Genomic DNA, 266 nt, shown 5'->3' with positions numbered 1-266 from the left:
ATTACTATTGTTATAAAATTGAAATCAGTATATCAAGGTCAAATTCATAAATAAAATTAACAAAAATGAATACATTTATAGATTTCTTTACTTAATACCATGTTCTTTTTTTTATTATATAATAATCAATTCATATATACATCATTGCATAAAAAAGAAATAAAATATAATAATAAATATAATATGTGAAAATGTATGTGATCCATGAAACATCTTGTTAATTGTAATAATTTTTACAGCAGTAATGGTCTCACAGCATGTTTTAG

Source organism: Halyomorpha halys, unplaced genomic scaffold (genome assembly GCF_000696795.3).
Source record: "Halyomorpha halys isolate HHAL.00 unplaced genomic scaffold, Hhal_1.1 Scaffold313.1, whole genome shotgun sequence".
NCBI lineage: Eukaryota > Metazoa > Arthropoda > Insecta > Hemiptera > Pentatomidae > Halyomorpha > Halyomorpha halys.
The sequence above is the reverse complement of the archived record's forward strand: the minus strand, read 5'-3'. Positions refer to the sequence as shown.